Here is a 14,302-nt window from a genome sequence, read left to right as displayed (position 1 = left end):
AAGCTTGGAGATTGTTGATAGGATCTGTCTGCGGGGGAGTTTCTTGTGGATTGTTATTTTGGCTCTTTTTTGCCGCCGATCCTTTTGGGGAGGGGGAGGCTGGTAGGGGGTCCTGAACATTCCTTTTCCCTCCGCTTCCAGGGGAGGTGTTGGGATTGGCTGGGGTAGGCGGGAGAGATCCTGTGGAGGAGAATGGAGACAGAGCCGCAAGAGTTAATTCTTGGATATGCGCTGTGGATTGGTCGCTATTTGTTGTATAGTGGTCTACCGGGTGGCGTATTCTTTATGGAGGCGTTGGAAGGCGTAGTTGTTTGTTAAAAGTTCCTTTAGAAGCTCATTGATGTTGAGTGGTCCTGTTATGTGTTGCTGAGGAGCCTCATGTGGCGGGTGGAGTTAGAACATAGAGTCCTGCTATTCCATCTTGAGTGCCTTAGGTAGCGCTCCTGTAGACTTTTGAAGATTTGTTAAGTGTGGCTTTGCCTGATAAGAGTCCTTTCTTTTTTTAGAACTATCAGTATTTGCTGAGAAGAAAGTGTTTGGGATTGAGGAGTCCGCTGGGTCGCACCGGGAATTTGATATTTGCGTCTGCGAGGCGCGCGATGTATTGCTTCCTTGGGTGTTGCGGGGGCTGGGACTTGCTTCCAGGCTATTTTGTAATGCTGAGGAGGCTATATAGTGTTTTTCTGTCAGTACCCTTTGGCACAGGGTCTGTCTTTGTGGGTTGCTGACAGTTTCTATATAGCAGTCTGGCTATGCAGATATTCCTCCACAGATCACTTGGCAGTAAGGTGGGGAGGTATTCTCCTTGTAGTTAACTGTGGGTCCCTCTTCTCAACACACTTAGGCCTCATGTCCACGGGGAAAATCAGATCCGCTGCAGATTCTCCATGTAGAATCTGCAGCGGGTCCCTCCTGCCCCGCGGACATGAGCGCTGAAAATGGGAATAAATGAGAATAAACTCACCTCCCATCCGCTCCGTTTCTTCTCTTCGCGGCGGCGTCATCTTCTCTCGTCGCGGCCGGATCTTCATTCTTCGGCTCGGCGGATGTGCATGATGACGTCGGTGACGTGCCTCGCGCATGCGCCGGGCCGAAGCAAAATGATCCGGCCGCGACTGAGAGAAGATGACGCGGCGCCGAAGAGAAGAACCGGAGCGTGTAAGTAAAATATGATTTTTGTGTCCCGCGGATCCGGACGGCTTCCATAGGCTTCAATAGAAGCCCGCGGGAGCCGTCCCCGCGGGAGACCCGCATGAAAATGGAGCATGGTCCAGATTTTTTCATGCTCCATTTTTAAAAAAATCACTTTTATTGACGATCCGCGGGTATTTATCTACCCGCGGGTGGTCAATGCATCCCTATGGGGTGCGGATCCGCGCGCGGGAGAAGAGTTAAAATCCGCTGCGGATTTTAATTCTTATTTTCCCCGTGGACATGAGGCCTTAGGCCTCCTTCCCACGAACGGATTTACGCCGCGTAAATCCGCGGCAAAAATCCGCTGCGTTGCCCCATGCTATTAGGTTCTATTGAACCTAATAGCACAATGCACACGATGCGTAATTCCACCGCGGAATTACGCACCGTGAAATCTCCCGTTGTCACCCGCAGCATGTTCTATTTGCTGCGGGTGTACGCGCTGACGGCTTCCATTGCAGTCAATGGAAGCCGTCCGTTCACGCTATCTCCCGCTGCAACCAGCGGAAGATAGCGTGAAAAAACGCTTCCCCGCCTACCGCCGCGCGTCATATGACGCGGCCGGCGCGTCACGTGACGCGGCCGGCCGCGTCATGTGACGCGGTGGGCGTGTCACATGACGCGACGGCGGTGGGCAGGGAAGCGTCTTCACGCGATCTTCCGCTGGTAAGTATGGGGTCTCTGGGGGGCGCCGTGACGGGCTTCACTGCGTAATATTACGCGGCGGAGCCCGTCACGCTCGTGGGAAGGAGGCCTTAGGGGCCTCGTTGCTCTTTCTAATGGGCAAGGATTGGCTTTGTTTAGTGCTTTGAGAAAGGGATGAGAAGAGGTTCAGGTCCTGGTTATCTCTGTTTTGGCCACTAGATGGTGCTGTGGTGCATTGATATTTGAATTGCACTATACTTTAATGGAGCCTGCTGTCGGTCTGAGAGCTCCGGGGAGAGGACCTCCGTTCCCCCGCTGCACGTCAGAAATAGTGAGTACTGCTTTAAACTTTGCCCGGTGTTGATGTGCTGGGAGGATCACAGTATCCTCTCTTTTTTACTTTTCTGCTCTGGTCTGGCTAGTATGCCAAGCAGCCTGCTCGACTCAGGGGGGAGGGGGGGGCGAGATGGCCGCTGCCTCACAGGGAGCTAGAGACTAGGTGCAGATCTTCCGGTGTGCCCGCCCGTGCTGATTGTCGGCTCTGGGGAGCAGGAGGGGGAAAACCACCAGCGTGGGGATTAGTCTAGCGGGGGATCACCCTGATGAGTGTATGTGCCGCCGAGTTGCAGGTTGGTGGCCACGGCGGTATATTCAGAGGGAGGGAGCCGCGGCTGTGTATTTGCAAGGCGCTGCGGTGAGAGCGCGGGAGAGCCTCCCCTCCAAGTCGGCAGGGGTTACCTTGTGCCGTAGTCCTCTGCTTGGGGCTCCGTGAGCGGTCCTCGCCGGGTGTTTCTGAGCGCGGTACTTGTCGGGTTAGGCCGCGGGCGCGGGCCGCTGTGCAGGGCCGCGGCTCTTCGGCTTCTTTTTGGCGGCTGGAGATCACCAGGTGAGCCTTGTCCGGGTCGGTTGTGGGTTCTGGTGGGTCCCCAGGTGCTGTGCTCTTGTCTGCCTCTGTTTGGGTCACTGATTTGACCCAGAAAAGGGCTGAAAAGGGAGATTCTGTGGAGGAGCAAAACAGCGTGCGACCTCTCTCCTTGCTTGCTAAGCCACGCCCCGGGCCATAGTGTTTTTACGTCCTCCCGAAGTGGGCTTTATTCTCTGAGGAAGTAAAAACATGTGTCCTGCAGAGAATAAAGCCCCTCGGGCTCTGGACGTGACAGCTCCATGCTGTCGGTGTCCGCAGCATGGAGCTGTCATCCCGGGCTGTTCGGACCCCCCCACCCCCGGCATTGCGATCGGCGCTATGCAATGGATATGGATGCATTAGACACCTGCAGGTAGTAAAATACCTGCGGATGTCATTTTTCCCTGCAGGCGCGGGTCCCGCGTGCAGGAAAAAATCCGGACATGCTCCATTCAGGCGCGGGTCTCCCGCGGGGACGGCTCACCCTGGTTGAGAAGGCGTTGGGCGGGGCTATGCAAAGGTCTTCCGGCTCCCTCAGTGCATTGTGGGTGTGCCCGGAGTGCTGGCTGAGCGTGTTGCATCTGATACGTCCCCTATCTGGGGATCATATATTAAATGGATTTTTAGAACAGGGAGCTGGAAAAAGTGCTTGCTCTGTCCACTCCGCACATTGACCTGGTATTGCAGTACCTCCAGTACTGGTGCACCCCCTTTCCTACAGCAGTTTCCAAAAGCAGGAAAAAAAACTGATGAGCAAGAGGTGCAGCGCAGCTGCGGCTGCTAACAACCAAGCACTTAGATTTAGGCCTCATGTCCACGTGATACATGGCGGAAGTATCGCATGATACTTGTGCGACGGCTCGTGTTTTTGCGTGATGTCCTGTAGTTTTTATTTGTACCATTTTGGAGTTTATAAGACTTTATCGCTGTTTATTATAACTTTTTTTGGAGATAGGAATCGGTTACGTGCACACTTCCCATAGACTTGTACAGGGACCCTTGGTGCGCAAATGTGCACAAAAATAGAGCATGGTGAGGTTTTGCACGCATGCGAAATGTGTGAGTAAAGAGAATTCTGAAGGCATCCATTGAAACAAATATGTTTGTGTGAAGCGGCCCTTACTGTACTTTTGTTAGCACGAATCAAGCACATTTGCAAGCGCAAAAAAACACGCAACCATGCCGCCATTTATTGAAATGGGCAATTAGTGAATTTAGAATAATACATGTTCTGCCCCTGCAGAAATGCACGAGAAAATAAAGGGGACTGCTTTTTTTTTTTAACAAAATGCGCATGCAAAATACACTTATGTGAAGGAACTCGCTGCAATCAGCGGGTTCTACTGACGTGTATTTAGCATGTATATTTTTCATGCATAATATGCTGCGCAAATACATCTGTGTGAATCTGGCCGAAGAGCCCACGGTGGTATGCGTAAAACGCTGCGTCTCTGCGGTGAGAACACAGTCGTGGACATGAGCCCTAAGGCTGGAGCTCTATGGAGTCTTTCGCCATGACATGGGTCATGTGACCAAAGATCGCTGTGCAGCCCTGTGAACTTGCATTCTCAAATATATCAATGGGGTCGCGCAAGTTCCCACAACCTATAGATTGCTTAAACCTCTACGAGGTTGGATTTTTGCAATATATTGGTCGCAGCTACTTGTGAGTTGTATCGCAACTCCATTGTCTTCAGTAAGGCCGGTTGCACACGACCGCTTCACATTCCGAATGCGGGATACCACTGCGGAATCTGGCCGTTAACCCAGACGGTGACCCTGCGTTCCTGCAGAATCTGCAATGCGGATGACCGCGAGAGTGAAGGAAGTAGCAGTAGTATGTATCTTTCAATGCGTGTGATTTGCTGCGGATCCTCCGTGTGGACGACGACTGTGGATTGAACAATAGGAAACCGGTGGTGTGAAGCCGGCCCGAGAGTGTGAGGTCGCAGGGCTATACAGCAATCTTGGTCGCGTAGCACTAGTCTCATTGCATGACTACGACTCCGCCGTTCATGGGAGCTCAGTGCTTGACCATCTCCGTCAGCTCCACAGAAGTGAATGGAGAAGTAGTCACACGTTTAAAGAAATCTCATCCATATAATGCGGAAAAACAATCTACAGTTTAAATTGACCTGTGGGGTGGATTTTAAAGCTGCCCCTTCAGCAGCGCTCTGCACTCACACTATAGCAGGTTAGTGTGAGAGCGCAGAGTGCTGCTGAAGGGGCCACGGGATTGTTCCTTTTAGAACAAAAGTTCCTGGCGGGAACAAATCCCAATCATCATCTTCCGCCAAGTCACTAAGATGACTAATCCGATATTTTTGTATCTAAGTGAACTGAATATGGCCGCCACCACAACTTGCCTCCAGCTTTCCTAGTCTTCTGCACAACATCATTACATGTCTACACCACTTTGTTTTCAGGAGCCGAGGCAAGTGGGGTGACGACTACCGAGCGAGGCTCTGTTCGTGTCAGTGGTAGGGAGCTCCATGATGGTCATCAGGTTACCAACATGTTCTGTCACCCAGCTTTCCTAGTTCCTGAATGGCCAGCTTCACAGAGCGCCACTTTTTACAACCCATACCCGTCGCTGAGGTCAGGAAATACCCCAAAAAGCATTAGAGGAGGGGGGAAACCTGGTTTTCTTGCCCCATGTGCCCATCCCAACCAGCCTCTGTAATTACCCCCGCCGTCGGACATAAAACGCAGTTTACGTTATTTTAGGGAATGCTAAAATGCTCCTCTCTTCAGTAGCTCCACTCTAGCCACTTCACTGATCTGCTGGATAGAATGTATTGGCTAGTGGTAGGATCTCCCAGCAGCCACTACACTCCAGACGCACCATCCAATCAGTGAGCGGGGAGCAGGGCTAGTGAGCGGCAGCTCTGGGGAGGACGCAGCAGTTCTGAACTCCATGTCTTCTGGGGTGGGTGCGGTGGCCGGGCTTCAGTTCCTGCAGGCAGAGCTGCACATCCAGCAGGTGAGGCCATCATATCTCTAGTGGGCATTAGTGTTTACAGCTGCTTTAACCAGGGCATTGTGGGTAATGGGCGGGGCCATAGTCTCCGCTGGGGCATTGTGGGTAATTGGGGGGGGGGCTCTCTAGTCTTCGCTGGGACTGGTGGGGTCATAAATGGAGAGGTTTATGTGCACAACAGAAGCAGCTGCACAGCGCAGGCCAAGTCTTCATGCATGGCTGTCGTCGCACAGGAGGCTGGAGGGGCGGGTGTATAACAGCACCTAGCGGAGACGGCGCGGCCCCAACTGCACCGCTCTGCGCCATTTGTGTGTGGCGCGGGGACTTCTTACAGATGCGACACCATTGTACCCATGGGATTGGTTTACTGGGCTAATAGCTGGCCACGGGTTCCCGTAAAAGAGAAGTCCGCGCCAATATCTGCAGTGGCCGAAGGTTCGTGGCCACTGACTGGTGCCCGCTCATTACCTCGTGTGAACATGGCAGCGATGAGCGGACTAACGAGGAAATGCCCCATTGGAAAGCATAGGCCGAACAAACACGTGATGTGTCGCAGTGTGACTTTGTCGCTCATGTAAACGCGGCCTGAGTATTAGGGGACTCCCTAATATATACGAGCCTCCTAACATTTAGGCCATGTTTGTAGCTTGCTGGACCACGTGGTGCTAATAATCTCCGCTGTCGGTGTCCTGCGGCAGATTTGTACGTATTGCTGCGAACGTGTCGGACGCTCCTCGACTTCACAGCAGGTTTGCTGTTTCTGTGTTCATTGTGTGAAAATCCTGCTTAAGACGTGTTCTGCCTCCGAACGCCAACCGTAAATGCGCCAATATTCAGATGGAACATAAACGGTTGTATTCCCACGTTTGAGCGTTTCACTATTACCCGACTCCAGTTTACCATATGGTGCAGCCAACATGTCTGTTCATCATATGGCAGAAGGACGGCGTAATACTTAATTTCTCCTGCGGGGGCGTTGCAGGGGAATTGAACACTTCGGCCTTTTTCACGCGGCAGAGCAAATATTGCACGTATATGAACCGCGGCTCGTTCTATCTTTGGGCGGGGCCTTGCATCACCCATTGTTTTAATGGGGCTGGCGGCAGCATCGCACCGCGTGCTAGGAGCGGACAGCCGCAGCGGGAGGGAGGGGAGGCAGTTTTATTACAAAAATGACTCACATCCACAGAAAAATCGTACGTTAGCGAGCGCGAAAACGGGCCGCGATTCACGGCCTGGTATCGCACTCACTGTGTGACATTAGCTTTACTGCCAGATCTTCCTTGGATTACAGCGGATTGCTGGGGGTTCAGCTAACCTAATGCCAACACAATGGATCTCCCAGCTTTCCTAGAACCCTCTAGAGCAGTGCTCCCCACCTCCGCCCCTCAGCGCCCCCAACAGGTCATGTACAGGATCTCGTATAGTAAGAACACCTGTGGCAATGTCTGAGGTACCGATGATAATTACATCACCTGTACAACACTGAGGAAGTCCTGAAAACATGACCTGTGGGGTCCCGAGGACTGGAGGTGGGAGTCACTGCCCTACAGTGATATGACAAAAGGAGGCTGACTGGCCATTCAGGGACTAGGAAAGCTGGGTGACAGAACTGTTGGTAACCTGATGACCATCATGGAGCCCCCTACCGCTGACACGAACAGAGCCTCGCTCGGTAGTCGTCACACCACTTGCCTCGGCTCCTGAAAACAAAGTGGTGTAGACATGTAATGATGTTGTGCAGAAGACTAGGAAAGCTGGAGGCAAGTTGTGGTGGTGGCCATATTCAGTTCACTAAGATACAAAAATATCGTGAGTTCAGAACTGCTGCGTCCTCCCCAGAGCTGCCGCTCACTAGCCCCGCCCCCGCTCACTGATTGGATGGTGCGTCTAGAGTGTATTGGCTGCTGGGAGATCCTACCACCAGCCAATACATTCTAGCCAGCAGATCAGTGAAGTGGCTAGAGTGGAGCTACTGAAGAGAGGAGCCGCTCCAATCTAGTCTTGTGGAGCTAGTGAGCGCTATATTACCTTCAGAGGGGAAGGATGGGTGGGGGGCCGCTGGATCCTGATGGGTGTGGGGCCGCTGGATCCTGATGGGTGGGGCGCTGTTGGATCCTGATGGGTGGGGGGGCTGGTGGATCCTGATGGGTGGGAGGGGGGGGGGGGTTGTTGGATCCTGACAGTCATCAAAGGGATGACAACCAGCTAGAACTAGGAGTAATAGATGCAATATAGACCATCCACCATAACACTGATACATATGGTTGGTGAGGAGACAAACTGTTATAGGCGTGCCGCGTGCGTGCGCCGGGCACATCTGCCGGGCCGAAGAAAGAAGATCGGGCCGCAAAGAAGAGAAGATCTGCCCGGTCCGCTACGGGTAAGTTATTCTTATTTTAGGTCTCCCGCGGATCCGGACGGCTTCCATAGGCTTCAATAGAAGCCTGCGGGAGACCCGCACCTAAATGGAGCATGTCCATTTTTTTTTTTCATGCTCCACATTTTTCTTAATTCACTTTTATTGACCATCCGCGGGTATTTATCTACCCGCGGGTGGTCATTGCATCCCTATGGGGTGCGGATCCGCGTGCGGGTGATCCGCTGCGGATTTTAATTCTTCTTTTCCCCGTGGACATGAGGCCTAAAGGCTCTGCATATCCAAGTGATTCTGATATTGTTTTTTTGCCACATGTTGTACTTCATTTAGGAGGTGAAAATAGTCTGATAAAATTAGTGTATATTTATTAAAAGCGTCAAAATTGAGAAAAATTTAAAAAAAAACGTAATTTATTTTCAGCCGCAATATCTCAAACATGTGCAAACATACTGTACAAATCTTTGATAAGATATATATTTCCATCTGTTTACTTTATTCTGGACGCACATTAGAAAAACTTCAGTTTTTTTTTAACAATTTAGGAGACGTACAAATTTTACATTGATTTTTAACATTTTGAGGAACACTTTTTTTTCCTGCACCAAGCCAAGATTGCAAAGTCTCATGGGTGTCCAAATGATAGATCCCCCCACAAATGACCCCATTTTATAAACTACACCCCTTAATGTATTCACTGAGGGGGTCAGGAGGATTTTTACCCCACAGGTTTTGTCAAGAATTAATGCAATTTGGAGGGGAAGAAATTAAATTTCATATTTTTGCAAATATGTCATTTTAATTTTAATGATGGGCTTTTTTTCTATATTGCACATGAAGATGAGGATTGGCACCCCAAAATGGACACCCCCCCGTATGTCCCGTGTTCAGAGATATACCCATTGTGGCCCTAATCTTGTGTCCGTATGCACAATGGGGCCCAAACCGAAAGGAGCAGCCGGTGGCTTTGTGAACAGTTATTTTGCATGAAAGTGTTTTAGGTCCCATTGCTCACTTGTGGAGCCCTTGAGCACTTTGGAGAACCCCCACAAATGACCCTGTTTAAAAAACTAGACCCCTTAACGAATTCCTCTAGGGCTGTGCTGCGTATTTTGACCCACAGTATTTGAATGAATCTGAGCAAAGCAGAAGGAAAAAAGTTAAAGTTGTACTACCTCTAGCTTGGATACAAAATGTGAAACAGACCCTGTTGTATCGCCTCTAGCTTGGATACAAGACGTGATATTGGTGGGCAAGCTGCCACTTGGGATGCATTATGCATTGACACTTGGGGGTCAGGATAACAGCATGCTGACAATAGAGGGCAATGTATAGCTTTATGTCTTTGGTGATGTTAAATTCATTCTCTGTGGCTGATTTTACACAAGTGAGCACTATATCAGCCCGAGAAACTCAAACCTATATCTCGCATGGCAAATATGCGAGTGTGTCTGCCAGTGCAGTGCGCCTTGTAAGAACAATGCATTGCGATGTGTGTATGTGTGTAAAATATATACACATACATACACACATACATATACAAACACACACACACCGCTGTAGGAGCAACTGTAAGAAACAAAATAAATGGTGGGAATATGGCGGCCGCCTGATCTTTCACGCACATAGTATTCATAGGGGAGGTCCTATATTTTCTCGGTCAAGTATTAACGGGAGAGAATACTGCTGGTGAAAACGAAACCACAGAAAGCTTAGGCTTAGTTTTGTCCCAATATACGGCCGTGACAATCACCAGTGATGCTTTTTTTTTTTTAGAGGATTAAATCGCATCGCTGCCGCGCACATTAAAAACCACATGTTTTTGTTTAACGCGCAAGTCGGTAGGACTTTCCAATGTTAACATTGCAGCGCATATTTGTCGCCTTGTGATGCGATAAAACGCAGCCTCCATAGGATTACATGGGAGATTTTAAAAAACGCACTGCGCAGAAGGACACAGCAGGCTGCGATTTTCTCTCTCAACATCACATCAGTGAAAACCTTGCTGAAGGGAAGGGAACCGTCGGGAATCATTGGCTGCGAAATCTGCTTTTTTTTTTTTTTCAATAACCAACGCATCGGTTAAAAATGGCGCGATTTTACCCGCCGGTTTGAAACCACCCTAGAGAAAAATAGGGCAAAAAGATGGAGAACTGGGAGGTGACCCGCTAATCTCTATGGTGCTGTAAGTTTGGGTAAATCCAATAGGTGGTGCAACACGTTTCTGTAAAACCAACAGAGGGCGCTGCAATGTTACTGTAGAAACCAATGGACAGCATGGCAGGTAGCTATACATAAACTATACAAAATCTGATTGGTTGCTGCTGCCGCCGCCATTTTTTTAAAAGGTACGCTCAGTTCTTTCATAGAGAACAAGAAGGTAGGTACTTACAATTCAGGTAGGTAGGTTCAGTTTGGGCCTGGGAGAGACTCCAGTGGAGACTGACGGAAAAATGGCTGCTTACAACCTGTGGTCCTTGTTTCGGGTGCGTGTGTCACCATCGATCTAATGTATCTTACTGCATAGATATATATCTAGCTATAAAAATAGATAGTTATATATCAATATAGATATTTCTAAAAATATCTAGCTTTACGTATAAATTTAAACTTCTATAGTTATGGTTTTGTAAGGCTGAAAACAGACATACAGAATTTGTATTATTATCAGCATTATTCTTATAATTGCCATTGATGTTATTCCAGGGTCAGGTAATACACTGCATGAGGCTTTGACCAATTTTTACTATTTTAGGTAAAAAGCTGCATTGACTGCACTTCTGCATTTAGTGCGATATGGTAGGACTGCAAGCAAAGCCTGAGACAAGATCTTGGTGCGCCCCATGACAATACATATCAGGTAGGTATCCTGCCCTAGAGGTATGAAGGCACCATACAGCAGCACTCATCTGTAATCCAACCTGCAGGGACATTGTGTGCTGCTGTAATGCCCCAAAGTTACTGTAAGATTCTATTGCTTTACTGGTTTTTGCTTTTTTTGGTGTTTTTTATCTTTCATCCCAGTGCTACAAAGACCGAGGACAGAAAGCTCTGGCACTGAAATACTGTGATGAGGCTTCAGCCATGCCACCTGTTACTAAAGAGGTGAGGACTGTCAGTAGTAACGTGGTAACACAATTCAACTGTTATTTCAGCCATTGATTTACTGACCTACTCCACTGCTTACTGTATTGATTCTCTAGAATAGAGCCTCCATAGCCGCCTGTTCCCCATCTTCTATACTAGAAGCTAGAAGTGGTACAACGCAGTACTAGAGTCCCCTTGCCTGTCCTTATCTTATCTTTTATCCAAGCTACAAGGCGTACAACAGGGTACTAGAGCCTCCATTCCCATCTGTATAACCTCTTGTATCCAAGCTAGAAGTGGTACAACAGGATACCAGAGCCTCCTTGTCCACGTTTCATGTTTTCTCACCAGCTGCTTCCTTTGGGTAAGTGAGAATAGTGAGAATTTTGGCCCATGTGAAAGGGGAATTACTGTATGCTAAACTGTTCACTTCATTTTCATTACCTTCTATGACATTTATGGAAATGACACGGCACAGATTATTGTTAGGGGTTCCATCACACTCCCCTTCTGTAGCCGCACCGCCTCCACGCTCCCCTCATGTAAGCCCACTTTCCTAGTGTAACCGTATTGTCACCACACCCCCCTTATGTAACCATACCGTCTTCACACTCCCCGCATGTAACCATACCACGGTTCGAAAAGTGTCATAATAGAGCCTTAAAGGGGTTCTGTCATTAAAAACAAAAAAATATACTGTATACTTACCTATTGCTCCCCAGGGAGCCTGCTTACCTCTTCTTCTTATCCCAAATCTTCTCCTGGAGCCGCTTGTCACTTCGGTCACGTGACCTCCAGCAACCCGATTTTCCTCCATCCGGTCAAAAAGTGTACATTGCGCTACCTTCCGCTTCCTTCACTAGTGACGTATGCGTACATTGCCTTGTCAGGAAGCGCGGAATGAAAGCAGCAGTGCGAGACAATGGCGCGACTGCGCACGTGCGAACCCGGCACACGACTGCGCATGCAGCTATCCTGGAGATAGCTATAGTCTATGGAATATACACGGGCTTTAGCCTTGGCAGTCGTCGTCTTTAAAATCTATGTATAGCTACCTCCCATGCTGTCCATTGGTTTCTACAGTAACATTGCAGCGCCCTCTATTGGTTTTACAGAAACGTGCTGCACCTATGCTCCCTTTAATAAATGATCCCCAAATAGGGGACGTATCAGATGCAACACGCTCAGACAGCACTCCGGGCGCACCCACAATGCTCTGAGGGAGCTGGAAGACCTTTGCATAGCCCCACCCAACGCTTTATCAACCGCGCCCTCCCCCCTCCCCCTCACATCCTCCTCAGTCCTTCCTCTTGCACCGTGCTCACGCATCCTAGGCTTGCAGAGCCTGCAGGACTCGTCACCTCCCTACGCAGGATGGTTAAGCAGACGATGACACTAGAAGCAAGCACTAGTTTGCCTCTGAAGGTGCGTCCGTCGGTCGTTTTGAGAGATCTCTTTTGGTGGACGCATTTCGAGTGGGGACGGACGGAAACTTTTTCCCAAAAAAAGGAAAATTGGCTTCGAGCCCATAGGGCTTTATTGGCTTCCCCTGGGCTGGCATTAGTAGACCCTAGTAAGAATAACTATAGATCAGCATAGCTATAGCTGATAGCTATTCTATATTTTATCCTTTTGGGACCACTCTCTTATGAGAGACCCCAATTATTTCCGCAGCTCTCCCCCTTGTTGGAGGATCAGAATTGTGTCGTTTTCCACTGATTAACGATCCTGAGGCGCTATCTGGTTATATTTCTTTTTGACTATAGATCAGCATGGTCATCTGAAGAAGTTAAAATGTACAGCAGGCCTTTTTTTTTTCCCGCCATACATAAATAAATTCATCCATCCATCCATAACTATAGATTATATAGAGAAATAAATCTTGCTATTTGTATAGCGATAGATAGATAGATAGATAGATAGATAGATAGATAGATAGATAGATAGATAGATAGATAGAGTGAGTAGATTATAGACATACATTATATCCAGATGATAGATTTTAGATTATTTATATCTGTGTAGATTTTATCATCTATATTAATTATATAATAGATCTATGGATTATCTATCTATCAATCAATAGATCTATTATATAATCAACATACATTATAGAATCTACATATATACATAATACAGCTTTATGTGTTTGTGTATGTATGTAGATATATAAATATATATATATATATATATATATATATATATATATATATATCATCTAAAATCTATCTTTAATCTATATGCACAAGATCTATAATTCAGATATAATCTATATCTATAATCTACATAATTATTAAATAGATAGATTCATTCAGTCATACTCATTCATTCATACATACATACATACACACTGTATGCAAATGAGCCAGGTGTCTGGCAGGCTGATGTCACTGCATTGTGATGTCATCAATTTAGAAGTATAAATACCGGACTTGGCAGCCATGTTAGTCAGTCTCCGCTGCAGCTCGTGGACGGGAGGTGGGGGATCCCCTATCTCCTCCGAGAAGCCACAGAACTGGACCCTTTTTATTTTTAGCAGAGTGCATTTTTAATGCAGCACACAAGGGGGAGACAGCGGCCTACCAAAATCTACTGGGTCATATGACGTGGTTGGCGGTGGGCGGGGAAGCGGTTTTTACTCTATCTTCCGCTGTGCTACAGCGGAAGATAGCGTGACGCACTGCTTCCATTGACTAGAATGGAGGCCGGCCGCGCGTACACCCGCGGCAAATAAAGCATACCGCGGGTGAGGTCAGGTGATTTCACGGTGCGGAATTCCATCGTGGAATTCCGCACCGTGAGCATTGAGCTATTAGGTTCAATAGAACCTAATAGCTGCGGGCAACGCAGCAGATTTACGCAGCATAAATCCCTCCGTGGGAATGAGCCCTAACTTTAGCCAGCAGAAGGCGCCATAGTATAAGGCAGAAAAAGAAAAGCCCCATGGCAACCCAAATCCAAAATTGGATTGCAGAGGGTTAAAGAGGCCCTGTCCTTTTTAGAACGACGGGGGTAAAATCATACGTCCTGATCAGCCCCGCCCCTGACACGTTGGCGCTTTGCGATAAATAAGTGGGTTTTGTGTTGCAGTTTGGGTACCCAGTCTCTAAAAGGT

General features: G+C 48.4%; 1 pseudogene; it reads left to right on the top strand.

Annotated features, from left to right (window-relative positions):
* Positions 1-3,327: 3,327 nt before the first annotated feature.
* LOC136613413 (U2 spliceosomal RNA) lies at positions 3,328-3,455 on the top strand (annotated as a pseudogene).
* Positions 3,456-14,302: the final 10,847 nt, after the last annotated feature.

The sequence above is a fragment of the Eleutherodactylus coqui genome, chromosome 2 (assembly GCF_035609145.1).
Source record: "Eleutherodactylus coqui strain aEleCoq1 chromosome 2, aEleCoq1.hap1, whole genome shotgun sequence".
Taxonomy (NCBI): domain Eukaryota; kingdom Metazoa; phylum Chordata; class Amphibia; order Anura; family Eleutherodactylidae; genus Eleutherodactylus; species Eleutherodactylus coqui.
The sequence above is the reverse complement of the archived record's forward strand: the minus strand, read 5'-3'. Positions and strand labels throughout refer to the sequence as shown.